At 46.6% G+C, this 10000-nt stretch overlaps 1 non-coding gene and 39 pseudogenes across 1 annotated transcript; all 40 read right to left on the bottom strand.

The window, feature by feature from the left end:
* Positions 1-16: 16 nt before the first annotated feature.
* On the bottom strand, positions 17-135 carry LOC142120757 (5S ribosomal RNA; annotated as a pseudogene).
* An 83-nt stretch (positions 136-218) lies between these two features.
* LOC142120682 (5S ribosomal RNA) lies at positions 219-337 on the bottom strand (annotated as a pseudogene).
* A 71-nt stretch (positions 338-408) lies between these two features.
* Positions 409-527, bottom strand: LOC142120728 (5S ribosomal RNA; annotated as a pseudogene).
* Positions 528-608: 81 nt separating this feature from the next.
* Positions 609-727, bottom strand: LOC142120700 (5S ribosomal RNA; annotated as a pseudogene).
* Positions 728-809: 82 nt separating this feature from the next.
* On the bottom strand, positions 810-928 carry LOC142120723 (5S ribosomal RNA; annotated as a pseudogene).
* An 82-nt stretch (positions 929-1010) lies between these two features.
* LOC142120580 (5S ribosomal RNA) lies at positions 1011-1129 on the bottom strand (annotated as a pseudogene).
* A 275-nt stretch (positions 1130-1404) lies between these two features.
* Positions 1405-1523, bottom strand: LOC142120649 (5S ribosomal RNA; annotated as a pseudogene).
* Positions 1524-1604: 81 nt separating this feature from the next.
* Positions 1605-1723, bottom strand: LOC142120601 (5S ribosomal RNA; annotated as a pseudogene).
* Positions 1724-1806: 83 nt separating this feature from the next.
* LOC142120716 (5S ribosomal RNA) lies at positions 1807-1925 on the bottom strand (annotated as a pseudogene).
* Positions 1926-2007: 82 nt separating this feature from the next.
* Positions 2008-2126, bottom strand: LOC142120544 (5S ribosomal RNA; annotated as a pseudogene).
* An 83-nt stretch (positions 2127-2209) lies between these two features.
* LOC142120769 (5S ribosomal RNA) lies at positions 2210-2328 on the bottom strand (annotated as a pseudogene).
* Positions 2329-2410: 82 nt separating this feature from the next.
* Positions 2411-2529, bottom strand: LOC142120530 (5S ribosomal RNA; annotated as a pseudogene).
* Positions 2530-2611: 82 nt separating this feature from the next.
* On the bottom strand, positions 2612-2730 carry LOC142120590 (5S ribosomal RNA; annotated as a pseudogene).
* An 83-nt stretch (positions 2731-2813) lies between these two features.
* Positions 2814-2932, bottom strand: LOC142120640 (5S ribosomal RNA; annotated as a pseudogene).
* Positions 2933-3218: 286 nt separating this feature from the next.
* LOC142120722 (5S ribosomal RNA) lies at positions 3219-3337 on the bottom strand (annotated as a pseudogene).
* Positions 3338-3420: 83 nt separating this feature from the next.
* LOC142120818 (5S ribosomal RNA) lies at positions 3421-3539 on the bottom strand (annotated as a pseudogene).
* A 71-nt stretch (positions 3540-3610) lies between these two features.
* On the bottom strand, positions 3611-3729 carry LOC142120625 (5S ribosomal RNA; annotated as a pseudogene).
* An 82-nt stretch (positions 3730-3811) lies between these two features.
* LOC142120697 (5S ribosomal RNA) lies at positions 3812-3930 on the bottom strand (annotated as a pseudogene).
* An 82-nt stretch (positions 3931-4012) lies between these two features.
* On the bottom strand, positions 4013-4131 carry LOC142120652 (5S ribosomal RNA; annotated as a pseudogene).
* Positions 4132-4414: 283 nt separating this feature from the next.
* Positions 4415-4533, bottom strand: LOC142120579 (5S ribosomal RNA; annotated as a pseudogene).
* A 275-nt stretch (positions 4534-4808) lies between these two features.
* LOC142120741 (5S ribosomal RNA) lies at positions 4809-4926 on the bottom strand (annotated as a pseudogene).
* Positions 4927-5007: 81 nt separating this feature from the next.
* On the bottom strand, positions 5008-5126 carry LOC142120834 (5S ribosomal RNA). The gene has a single exon (XR_012683750.1). It is a non-coding gene; the product is annotated as a 5S ribosomal RNA (ribosomal RNA).
* An 83-nt stretch (positions 5127-5209) lies between these two features.
* Positions 5210-5328, bottom strand: LOC142120638 (5S ribosomal RNA; annotated as a pseudogene).
* Positions 5329-5410: 82 nt separating this feature from the next.
* On the bottom strand, positions 5411-5529 carry LOC142120574 (5S ribosomal RNA; annotated as a pseudogene).
* An 83-nt stretch (positions 5530-5612) lies between these two features.
* Positions 5613-5731, bottom strand: LOC142120768 (5S ribosomal RNA; annotated as a pseudogene).
* An 82-nt stretch (positions 5732-5813) lies between these two features.
* LOC142120529 (5S ribosomal RNA) lies at positions 5814-5932 on the bottom strand (annotated as a pseudogene).
* An 81-nt stretch (positions 5933-6013) lies between these two features.
* On the bottom strand, positions 6014-6132 carry LOC142120589 (5S ribosomal RNA; annotated as a pseudogene).
* Positions 6133-6215: 83 nt separating this feature from the next.
* On the bottom strand, positions 6216-6334 carry LOC142120721 (5S ribosomal RNA; annotated as a pseudogene).
* Positions 6335-6597: 263 nt separating this feature from the next.
* On the bottom strand, positions 6598-6716 carry LOC142120733 (5S ribosomal RNA; annotated as a pseudogene).
* An 82-nt stretch (positions 6717-6798) lies between these two features.
* LOC142120696 (5S ribosomal RNA) lies at positions 6799-6917 on the bottom strand (annotated as a pseudogene).
* An 82-nt stretch (positions 6918-6999) lies between these two features.
* LOC142120651 (5S ribosomal RNA) lies at positions 7000-7118 on the bottom strand (annotated as a pseudogene).
* A 284-nt stretch (positions 7119-7402) lies between these two features.
* LOC142120795 (5S ribosomal RNA) lies at positions 7403-7520 on the bottom strand (annotated as a pseudogene).
* Positions 7521-7603: 83 nt separating this feature from the next.
* LOC142120822 (5S ribosomal RNA) lies at positions 7604-7722 on the bottom strand (annotated as a pseudogene).
* Positions 7723-7804: 82 nt separating this feature from the next.
* Positions 7805-7923, bottom strand: LOC142120772 (5S ribosomal RNA; annotated as a pseudogene).
* A 194-nt stretch (positions 7924-8117) lies between these two features.
* On the bottom strand, positions 8118-8236 carry LOC142120752 (5S ribosomal RNA; annotated as a pseudogene).
* An 80-nt stretch (positions 8237-8316) lies between these two features.
* LOC142120783 (5S ribosomal RNA) lies at positions 8317-8434 on the bottom strand (annotated as a pseudogene).
* Positions 8435-8709: 275 nt separating this feature from the next.
* LOC142120778 (5S ribosomal RNA) lies at positions 8710-8828 on the bottom strand (annotated as a pseudogene).
* Positions 8829-8910: 82 nt separating this feature from the next.
* On the bottom strand, positions 8911-9029 carry LOC142120805 (5S ribosomal RNA; annotated as a pseudogene).
* Positions 9030-9111: 82 nt separating this feature from the next.
* Positions 9112-9230, bottom strand: LOC142120699 (5S ribosomal RNA; annotated as a pseudogene).
* A 194-nt stretch (positions 9231-9424) lies between these two features.
* On the bottom strand, positions 9425-9543 carry LOC142120788 (5S ribosomal RNA; annotated as a pseudogene).
* Positions 9544-10000: the final 457 nt, after the last annotated feature.

The raw sequence follows: 10000 nt of genomic DNA, 5'->3' as shown, positions 1-10000 counted from the left end.
ATATAGAGAAAAAAAAGGCCTATGGCACCTGGTATTCCCAGGTGGTCTCCCATCCAAGTACTAACCAGGCCCGCCCCTGCTAGGCTTCCAAGATCAGGCGAGATTGGGCTTGTTCAGGGTGGTGTAGCTGTAGGTATTGAGTGCCTACTGACCTACATCTCTTATACATCTCAAAACCAGCATTGAAGGAAGCAAGAACAAGAGAGAGAGAAAAAAAAGGCCTACAGCACCTGGCATTCCCAGGTGGTCTCCCATTCAAGTACTAACCAGGCCTGGCCCTGCATAGCTTCCAAGATCAGGCGAGATTGGGCTTGTTCAGGGTGGTGTGGCTGTAGGTCTTTGTTGCCTACTGACCTACATCTCAAAACCAGCATTGAAGGAAGCAAGAACAAGAGAGAGAAAAAAAAAGGCATACAGCACCTGGAATTCCCAGGTGGTCTCCCATCCAAGTACTAACCAGGCCCGTTCCTGCTTAGCTTTCAAGATCAGACGAGATTGGGCTTGTTCAGGGTGGTGTGGCAGTGGATATTGGTTGTCTACTGACCTACATCTCTTATACATCTCAAAACCAGCATTGAAGGAAGCAAGAACAAGAGAGAGAAAAAAAAGGCCTATGGCACCTGGTATTCCCAGGTGGTCTCCCATCGAAGTACTAACCAGGCCCAGCCCTGCTTAGCTTCCAAGATCAGAGGAGATTGTTCTTGTTCAGGGTGGTGTGGCTGTAGGTATTGGTTGCCTACTGACCTACATCTCTTATACATCTCAAAACCAGCATTGAAGGAAGCAAGAACAAGAGAGAGAAAAAAAAAGGCTTACAACACCTGGAATTCCCAGGTGGTCTCCCATCCAAGTACTTACCAGGCCCAGCACTGCTTAGCTTCCAAGATCAGTTAAGATTGGGCTTGCTCAGGGTGGTGTGGCTGTAGGTATTGGTTGCCTCCTGACCTACATCTCTTATACATCTCAAAACCAGCATTGAAGGAAGCAAGAACAAGAGAGAGAAAAAAAAAGGCCTACGGCACCTGGTATTCCCAGGTGGTCTCCCATCGAAGTACTAACCAGGCCCAGCCCTGCTTAGCTTCCAAGATCAGACGAGATTGTTCTTGTTCAGGGTGGTGTGGCTGTAGGTATTGGTTGCCTACTGACCTACATCTCTTATACATCTCAAAACCAGCATTGAAGGAAGCAAGAACAAGAGAGAGAAAAAAAAAAGGCTTACAACACCTGGAATTCCCAGGTGGTCTCCCATCCAAGTACTTACTAGGCCCAGCACTGCTTAGCATCCAAGATCAGGCTTGCTCAGGGTGGTGTGGCTGTAGGTTATGGTTGCCTCCTGACCTACATCTCTTATACATCTCAAAACCAGCATTGAAGGAAGCAAGAACAAGAGAGAGAAAAAAAAAAGGCCTATGGCACCTGGTATTCCCAGATGGTCTCCCATCTAAGTACTAACCAGGCACGGCCCTGCTTAGTTTCCAAGATCAGACGAGATTGGGCTTGTTCAGGGTGGTGTGGCCGTGGGTATTGGTTGTCTACTGACCTACATCTCTTATACATCTCAAAACCAGCATTAAAGGAAGCAAGAACAGGAGAGAGAAAAAAAATGCCTACAGCACCTGGTATTCCCAGGTGGTCTCCCATCCAAGTACTAACCAGGCCTGGCCCTGCTTAGCTTTCAAGATCAGATGAGATTAGGCTTGTTCAGGGTGGAGTGGCTGTAGGTATTGGTTGTCTACTGACCTACATCTCTTATACATCTCAAAACCAGCATTGAAGGAAGCAAGAACAAGAGAGAGAGAAAAAAAAGGCCTAAAGCACCTGGTATTCCCAGGTGGTCTCCCATCCAAGTACTAACCAGGCCCAGCGCTGTTTAGCTTCCAAGATCAGACAAGATTGGGCTTGTTAAGGATGGTGTGGCTGTAGGTATTGGTTGCCTCCTGACCTACATCTCTTATACATCTCAAAACCAGCATTGAAGGAAGCAAGAACAAGAGAGAGAAAAAAAAAGGCCTACGGCACCTGGTATTCCCAGGTGGTCTCCCATCGAAGTACTAACCAGGCCCAGCCCTGCTTAGCTTCCAAGATCAGATGAGATTGTTCTTGTTCAGGGTGGTGTGGCTGTAGGTATTGGTTGCCTACTGACCTACATCTCTTATACATCTCAAAACCAGCATTGAAGGAAGCAAGAACAAGAGAGAGAAAAAAAAAAGGCCTATGGCACCTGGTATTCCCAGATGGTCTCCCATCTGGGTACTAACAAGGCACGGCCCTGCTTAGTTTCCAAGATCAGACGAGATTGGGCTTGTTCAGGGTGGTGTGGCCGTGGGTATTGGTTGTCTACTGACCTACATCTCTTATGCATCTCAAAACCAGCATTAAAGGAAGCAAGAACAGGAGAGAGAAAAAAAAATGCCTACAGCACCTGGTATTCCCAGGTGGTCTCCCATCCAAGTACTAACCAGGACCGGCCCTGCTTAGCTTTCAAGATCAGATGAGATTGGGCTTGTTCAGGGTGGCGTGGCTGTAGGTATTGGTTGTCTACTGACCTACATCTCTTATTCATTTCAAAACCAGCATTGATGGAAGCAAGAACAAGAGAAAGAGAAAAAAAGGCCTATGGCACCTGGTATTCCCAGGTGGTCTCCCATCCAAGTACTAACCAGGCCCAGCCCTGCTTAGCTTCCAAGATCAGATGAGATTGGTCTTGTTCAGGGTGGTGCGGCTGTAGGTATTGGTTCCCTCCTGACCTACATCTCTTATACATCTCAAAACCAGCATTGAAGGACGCAAGAACAAGAGAGAGAGAAAAAAAAGGCCTAAAGCACCTGGTATACCCAGGTGGTCTCCCATCCAAGTACTAACCAGGCCCAGCGCTGCTTAGCTTCCAAGATCAGACGAGATTGGGCTTGTTCAGGGTGGTGTGGCTGTAAGTATTGGTTGCCTACTGACCTACATCTCTTATTCATCTTAAAACCAGCATTGAAGGAAGCAAGAACAAGAGAGAGAAAAAAAAAAGGCCTACGGCACCTGGTATTCCCAGGTGGTCTCAAATCGATGTACTAACCAGGCCCAGCCCTGCTTAGCGTCCAAGATCAGACGAGATTGTTCTTGTTCAAGGTGGTGTGGGTGTAGGTTTTGGTTGCCTACTGACCTACGTCTCTTATACATCTCAAAACCAGCATTGAAGGAAGCAAGAACAAGAGAGAGAAAAAAAAAAAGGCTTACAACACCTGGAATTCCCAGGTGGTCTCCCATCCAAGTACTTACCAGGCCCAGCACTGCTTAGCTTCCAAGATCAGTTAAGATTGGGCTTGCTCAGGGTGGTGTGGCTGTAGGTACTGGTTGCCTCCTGACCTACATCTCTTATACATCTCAAAACCAGCATTGAAGGAAGCAAGAACAAGAGAGAGAAAAAAAAAAGGCCTATGGCACCTAGTATTCCCAGGTGGTCTCCCATCCAATTACTAACCAGGCCCGACCTTGCTTAGTTTCCAAGATCAGACAAGATTAGGCTTGTTCAGGGTGGTGTGGCTGTAGTTATTTGTTGCCTACTGACCTACATCTCAAAACCAGCATTGAAGGAAGCAAGAACAAGAGAGAGAAAAAAAAAGGCCTAAAGCACCTGGTATTCCCAGGTGGTCTCCCATCCAAGTACTAACCAGGCCCAGCCCTGCTTAACTTCCAAGATCAGACGAAATTGTTCTTGTTCAGGGTGGTGTGGCTGTAGGTATTGGTTGCCTACTGACCTACATCTCTTATACATCTCAAAACCAGCATTGAAGGAAGCAAGAACAAGAGAGAGAAAAAAAAAGACCTAAAGCACCTGGTATTCCCAGGTGGTCTCCCATCCAAGTACAAACCAAGCCCAGCCCTGCTTAGCATCCAAGATCAGTCAAGATTGGGCTTGTTCAGGGTGGTGTGGCTGTAGGTATTTGTTGCCTACTGACCTACATCTCTCATACATCTCAAACGCAGCATTGAAGGAAGCAAGAACAAGAGAGAGAAAAAAAAAGTCATACAGCACCTGGAATTCCCAGGTGGTCTCCCATCCAAGTACTAACCAGGCCCGTTCCTGCTTAGCTTTCAAGATCAGACGAGATTGGGCTTGTTCAGGGTGGTGTGGCCGTGGGTATTGGTGGTCTACTGACCTACATCTCTTATACATCTCAAAACCAGCATTAAAGGAACCAAGAACAAGAGAGAGAGAAAAAAAGGCCTATGGCACCTGGTATTCCCAGGTGGTCTCCCATTTAATTACTAACCAGGCCCGGCCCTGCTTACTTTAAAAGATCAGATGAGATTGGGCTTGTTCAGGGTGGCGTCTCTGTAGGTATTGGTTGCCTCCTTACCTACATCTCTTATACATCTCAAAACCAGCATTGAAGGAAGCAAGAACAAGAGAGAGAAAAAAAAAGGCCTACGGCACCTGGTATTCCCAGGTGGTCTCCCATCGAAGTACTAACCAGGCCCAGCCCTGCTTAGCTTCCAAGATCAGACGAGATTGTTCTTGTTCAGGGTGGTGTGGCTGTAGGTATTGGTTGCCTACTGACCTACATCTCTTATACATCTCAAAACCAGCATTGAAGGAAGCAAGAACAAGAGAGAGAAAAAAAAAAGGCTTACAACACCTGGAATTCCCAGGTGGTCTCCCATCCAAGTACTTACTAGGCCCAGCACTGCTTAGCATCCAAGATCAGGCTTGCTCAGGGTGGTGTGGCTGTAGGTTATGGTTGCCTCCTGACCTACATCTCTTATACATCTCAAAACCAGCATTGAAGGAAGCAAGAACAAGAGAGAGAAAAAAAAAAGGCCTATGGCACCTGGTATTCCCAGATGGTCTCCCATCTAAGTACTAACCAGGCACGGCCCTGCTTAGTTCCAAGATCAGACGAGATTGGGCTTGTTCAGGGTGGTGTGGCCGTGGGTATTGGTTGTCTACTGACCTACATCTCTTATACATCTCAAAACCAGCATTAAAGGAAGCAAGAACAGGAGAGAGAAAAAAAATGCCTACAGCACCTGGTATTCCCAGGTGGTCTCCCATCCAAGTACTAACCAGGCCCGGCCCTGCTTAGCTTTCAAGATCAGATGAGATTGGGCTTGTTCAGGGTGGCGTGGCTGTAGGTATTGGTTGTCTACTGACCTACATCTCTTATACATCTCAAAACCAGCATTGAAGGAAGCAAGAACAAGAGAGAGAGAAAAAAAAGGCCTAAAGCACCTGGTATTCCCAGGTGGTCTCCCATCCAAGTACTAACCAGGCCCAGCGCTGTTTAGCTTCCAAGATCAGACAAGATTGGGCTTGTTCAGGGTGGTGTGGCTGTAGGTATTGGTTGCCTCCTGACCTACATCTCTTATACATCTCAAAACCAGCATTGAAGGAAGCAAGAACAAGAGAGAGAAAAAAAAAGGCCTACGGCACCTGGTATTCCCAGGTGGTCTCCCATCAAAGTACTAACCAGGCCCAGCCCTGCTTAGCTTCCAAGATCAGACGAGATTGTTCTTGTTCAGGGTGGTGTGGCTGTAGGTATTGGTTGCCTACTGACCTACATCTCTTATACATCTCAAAACCAGCATTGAAGGAAGCAAGAACAAGAGAGAGAAAAAAAAAAGGCCTATGGCACCTGGTATTCCCAGATGGTCTCCCATCTGGGTACTAACAAGGCACGGCCCTGCTTAGTTTCCAAGATCAGACGAGATTGGGCTTGTTCAGGGTGGTGTGGCCGTGGGTATTGGTTGTCTACTGACCTACATCTCTTATGCATCTCAAAACCAGCATTAAAGGAAGCAAGAACAGGAGAGAGAAAAAAAAATGCCTACAGCACCTGGTATTCCCAGGTGGTCTCCCATCCAAGTACTAACCAGGACCGGCCCTGCTTAGCTTTCAAGATCAGATGAGATTGGGCTTGTTCAGGGTGGCGTGGCTGTAGGTATTGGTTGTCTACTGACCTACATCTCTTATTCATTTCAAAACCAGCATTGATGGAAGCAAGAACAAGAGAAAGAGAAAAAAGGCCTATGGCACCTGGTATTCCCAGGTGGTCTCCCATCCAAGTACTAACCAGGCCCAGCCCTGCTTAGCTTCCAAGATCAGATGAGATTGGTCTTGTTCAGGGTGGTGCGGCTGTAGGTATTGGTTCCCTCCTGACCTACATCTCTTATACATCTCAAAACCAGCATTGAAGGAAGCAAGAACAAGAGAGAGAAAAAAAAAAGGCTTACAACACCTGGAATTCCCAGGTGGTCTCCCATCCAAGTACTTACCAGGCCCAGCACTGCTTAGCTTCCAAGATCAGTTAAGATTGGGCTTGCTCAGGGTGGTGTGGCTGTAGGTACTGGTTGCCTCCTGACCTACATCTCTTATACATCTCAAAACCAGCATTGAAGGAAGCAAGAACAAGAGAGAGAAAAAAAAAAGGCCTATGGCACCTAGTATTCCCAGGTGGTCTCCCATCCAATTACTAACCAGGCCCGACCCTGCTTAGTTTCCAAGATCAGGCTTGTTCAGGGTGGTGTGGCTGTAGTTATTTGTTGCCTACTGACCTACATCTCAAAACCAGCATTGAAGGAAGCAAGAACAAGAGAGAGAAAAAAAAAGGCCTAAAGCACCTGGTATTCCCAGGTGGTCTCCCATCCAAGTACTAACCAGGCCCAGCCCTGCTTAGCTTCCAAGATCAGACAAAATTGTTCTTGTTCAGGGTGGTGTGGCTGTAGGTATTGGTTGCCTACTGACCTACATCTCTTATACATCTCAAAACCAGCATTGAAGGAAGCAAGAACAAGAGAGAGAAAAAAAAAGACCTAAAGCACCTGGTATTCCCAGGTGGTCTCCCATCCAAGTACAAACCAAGCCCAGCCCTGCTTAGCATCCAAGATCAGTCAAGATTGGGCTTGTTCAGGGTGGTGTGGCTGTAGGTATTTGTTGCCTACTGACCTACATCTCTCATACATCTCAAACGCAGCATTGAAGGAAGCAAGAACAAGAGAGAGAAAAAAAAAGTCATACAGCACCTGGAATTCCCAGGTGGTCTCCCATCCAAGTACTAACCAGGCCCGTTCCTGCTTAGCTTTCAAGATCAGACGAGATTGGGCTTGTTCAGGGTGGTGTGGCCGTGGGTATTGGTGGTCTACTGACCTACATCTCTTATACATCTCAAAACCAGCATTAAAGGAACCAAGAACAAGAGAGAGAGAAAAAAAGGCCTATGGCACCTGGTATTCCCAGGTGGTCTCCCATTTAATTACTAACCAGGCCCGGCCCTGCTTACTTTAAAAGATCAGACGAGATTGGGCTTGTTCAGGGTGGCGTCTCTGTAGGTATTGGTTGCCTCCTTACCTACATCTCTTATACATCTCAAAACCAGCATTGAAGGAAGCAAGAACAAGAGAGAGAAAAAAAAAAGGCCTATGGCACCTGGTATTCCCAGGTGGTCTCCCATCCAAGTACTAACCAGGCCCAGCGCTGTTTAGCTTCCAAGATCAGACAAGATGGGCTTGTTCAGGGTGGTGTGGCTGTAGGTATTGGCTGCCTACTGACCTACATCTCTTATTCATCTTAAAACCAGCATTGAAGGAATCAAGAACAAGAGAGAGAAAAAAAAAAGGCCTATGGCACCTGGTATTCCCAGGTGGTCTCCCATCAAAGTACTAACCAGACCCAGCCTTGCTTAGCTTCCAAGATCAGACAAGATTGTTCTTGTTCAGGGTGGTGTGGCTGTATGTATTGGCTGCCTACTGACCTACATCTCTTATACATCTCAAAACTAGCATTGAAGGAAGCAAGAACAAGAGAGAGAAAAAAAAAAGCCTACAGCACTTGGTATTTCCAGGTGGTCTCCCATCCAAGTATTAACCAGGCCTGACCCTGCTTAGCTTCCAAGATCAGACGAGATTGGGCTTGCTCAGTGTGGTGTGGCTGTAGGTATTTGTTGCCTACTGACCTACATCTCAAAACCAGCATTGAGAGAGAAGAAAAAAGGCCTACAGCACCTGGAATTCCCAGGTTGCCTCACATGGGTATTGGTTGCCTACTGACCTACATCTCTTATTCATCTTAAAACCAGCATTGAAGGAAGCAAGAACAAGAGAGAGAAAAAAAAAGAGAGAGAAAAAAAAAAGGCCTATGGCACCTGGTATTCCCAGGTGGTCTCCCATCCAAGTATAAACCAGACCCAGCCCTGCTTAGCTTTCAAGATCAGGTGAGATTGGGCTTGTTCAGGGTGGTGTGGCTGTAGGTATTGGTTGCTTACTGACCTACATCTCTTATACATCTCAAAACCAGCATTGAAGGAAGCAGTAACGAGAGAAATAAAAAAATGCCTACAGCACCTGGAATTCCCAGGTGATCTCCCATCCAAGTACTAACCAAGCCTGCCCTGCTTAGCTTCCAAGATCAGACGAGATTGTTCTTGTTCAGGGTGGTGTGGCTGTAGGTATTGGTTGCATACTGACCTACATCTCTTATACATCTCAAAACCAGCATTGAAGGAAGCAAGAACAAGAGAGATAAAAAAAAAAAGGCTTATGGCACCTGGTATTCCCAGGTGGTCTCCCATCCAATTACTAACCAGGGCCGACGCTGCGTAGTTTCTAAGATCAGACCAGATTAGGCTTGTTCAGGGTGGTGTGGCTGTAGTTATTTGTTGCCTACTGACCTACATCTCAAAACCAGCATTGAAGGAAGCAAGAACAAGAGAGAGAAAAAAAAAAGGCCAACAGCTCCTAGAATTCCCAAGTGGTCTCCCTTCCAAGTACTAACCAGGCCCGGCCCTACTTAACTTCCAAGATCAGAAGAGATTGGACTTGTTCAGGAGGGTGTGGCTGTAGGTATTGGTTGCCTACTGACCTACATCTCTTATACATCTCAAAACCAGCATTGAAGGAAGCAAGAACAAAAGAGAGAAAAAAAAAGGCCTGCGGCACCTATTATTCCCAGGTGGTCTCCCATCCAAGTACTAACCATGCCCGGACCTGCTTAGCTTCCAAGATCAGACGAGATTGGGCTTGTTCAGGGAGGTGTGGCTGTATGTATTGGCTGCCTACTGACCTAAATCTCTTATACATCTCAAAACTAGCATTGAAGGAAGCAAGAACAAGAGAGAGAGAAAAAAAGGCCTACAGCACTTGGTATTTCCAGGCGGTCTCCCATCCAAGTATTAACCAGGCCCGACCCTGCTTAGCTTCCAAGATCAGACGAGATTGGGCTTGCTCAGTGTGGTGTGGCTGTAGGTATTTGTTGCCTACTGACCTACATCTCAAAACCAGCATTGAAGGAAGCAAGAACAAGAGATAGAAAAAAAAAGGCCTACAGCACCTGGAATTCCCAGGTTGCCTCACATGGGTATTGGTTGCATACTGACCTACATTTCTTATACATCTCAAAACCAGCATTGAAGGAAGCAAGAACAAGAGAGAGAAAAAAAAAGGCCTACGGCACCTGGTATTCCCAGGTTGACTCCCATCCAACTACTAACCAGGCCCAGCACTGCTTAGCTTTCAAGATCAGATGAGATTGGTCTTGTTCAGGGTGGTGTGGCTGTAGGTATTGGTTGCTTACTGACCTACATCTCTTATACATCTCAAAACCAGCATTGAAGGAAGCAGGAACAAGAGAGAGAAAAAAAAAAGGCTTACAGCACCTTGAATTCCCAGGTGGTCTCCCATCCAAGTACTAACCAAGACTGGCCCTGCTTAGCTTCCAAGAGCAGTCAAGATTGGGCTTGTTCAGGGTGGTGTGGTTGTAGGTATTGGTTGCATACTGACCTACATCTCTTATACATCTCAAAACCAGCATTGAAGGAAGCAAGAACAAGAGAGAGAACAAAAAAAAGGCTTACAACACCTGGAAATTCCAGGTGGTCTCCCATCCAAGTACTTACCAGGCCAAGCACTGCTTAGCTTCCAAGATCAGTTAAGATTGGGCTTGCTCAGGGTGTTGTGGCTGTAGGTATTGGTTGCCTCCTGACCTACATCTCTTATACATCTCAAAACCAGCATTGAA

The sequence above is a fragment of the Mixophyes fleayi genome, unplaced genomic scaffold, assembly GCF_038048845.1.
Source record: "Mixophyes fleayi isolate aMixFle1 unplaced genomic scaffold, aMixFle1.hap1 Scaffold_2056, whole genome shotgun sequence".
In the NCBI taxonomy this organism is placed as follows: Eukaryota; Metazoa; Chordata; class Amphibia; order Anura; family Limnodynastidae; genus Mixophyes; species Mixophyes fleayi.
This window is presented reverse-complemented; position numbering and strand designations above follow the sequence as displayed.